The 1,524-nt window shown below is 50.9% G+C and overlaps 1 pseudogene; it reads right to left on the bottom strand.

The window, feature by feature from the left end:
- Positions 1-311: 311 nt before the first annotated feature.
- Positions 312-403, bottom strand: LOC142865726 (uncharacterized; annotated as a pseudogene).
- Between the last annotated feature and the right edge of the window lie 1,121 nt (positions 404-1,524).

Here is a 1,524-nt window from a genome sequence, read left to right as displayed (position 1 = left end):
CGCAGGCAACGATCACCGGGACTGGCGTGCCTCTGAGCCCGTGGATCGACCAGATGTCCACTCGCTCTGGGACAGCCGGCGGGACACATTGAGTGTCCATGTTGTCGCCGCCGCTAGGGGTCGCCCTCGGATCGCTATATTGGCGGCGCGGGCGCTTCTCGGGCTGTGTTCCTCCGGGAGTTGCTGTCCGCAGCTTGTTGATTTGCTCTTACTACCTGACCCCCGTGTGACTTTCCTTTTTTCCCCTTTCATTGGATGGATCTTCTCCTTTCCTTCTCCTACCCCCCTGTTCCCCTTCACCCCTCGCTTCACGTCACACGGGGGATGTGCCGACACACTAGGAGGCACGGATCACACGTGCGTGTGAACACGCGATCGCTGTGCTGATGAACTACAAAGGGAGCTGCTGTCACTTTGTCATGATTTTCTCGCTGCCGCTCCCTTTCACGGCGCTGAGAACGACGTCCCGGGCTCGGCTCATGTGCCTGCCAGGGAATCGGCTGCTGCGGACGCCATGCCCCCCCCATCCCAGGTCGACTCCATGTTGCCCTCGGCCTCCGTTGCCTCTGGTTAATTGGGCCCTAGATGGTGGTGGCTATGTATGGTCGCTAGGTGTCGCTCTTGGATCAATATTCTCAGTATGACTCTTTCTGTATTTCTTTCTTTCTTTCTTTCTTTCTTTCTCTCTCTCTCTCTCTCTCCTCCTTTCTTTTTTTTTTTTTTTTTTTTTTTTTTGAGCCTGAGTCTCGCTTTGTTGCCTAGGCTAGAATGAGTGCCATGGCGTCAGCCTAGCTCACAGCAACCTCAAACTCCTGTGCTCAAGCAATCCTTCTGCCTCAGCCTCCCAAGTGGCTGGGACTACAGGCATGTGCCACCATGCCCGGCTAATTTTTTCTATATATATTAGTTGGCCAATTAATTTCTTTTTATTTATAGTAGAGACGGGGTCTCACTCTTGCTCAAGCTGGTTTGGAACTCCTGACCTCTTGCAATCCCCCCGCCTCTGCCTCCCAGAGAGCTAGAATTACAGGCATGAGCCACCGTGCCCGGCCTTATTTTATTTGATTTTATTTTAGCCTGGTCAAGTGGAGCAGTTGGAGTCAAGAAGGAACAAACTGATCTGTAACTGGTTATGATCAATGAGCAATCTTTCTTTTCTTTCTTTCTTTCTCTCTTTCTTTCTTTCTTTCTTTCTTTCTTTCTTTCTTTCTTTCTTTCTTTCTTTCTTTCTTCTTTCTTCTCTCTCTCTCTCTCTCTGTTTCTCTCTCTCTCTCTCTCTCTTTCCTTCTCTCTCTCTCTCTCTCTCACAGTGGGCATGGAATGGGAGGAGAGGGCCCTGCCTCTTTCCTCTCTCTCTCTTTCTCTCTCTCTCTCTCTCTTCCTCTCTCTCTCTCTCTGTCTTTTTCTTCTGTTCTCCATGTTGCCCTTGGCCTCCGTTGCCACAGTGCCTTGAGGTCGATGTCTCTGGCGAATTGGGCCGTAGATGGTTGTGCCTATATATGGTCGCTAGGTGTCGCTCTTGGA

Source organism: Microcebus murinus, chromosome 31, assembly GCF_040939455.1.
Source record: "Microcebus murinus isolate Inina chromosome 31, M.murinus_Inina_mat1.0, whole genome shotgun sequence".
Taxonomy (NCBI): Eukaryota; Metazoa; Chordata; class Mammalia; order Primates; family Cheirogaleidae; genus Microcebus; species Microcebus murinus.
This window is presented reverse-complemented; position numbering and strand designations above follow the sequence as displayed.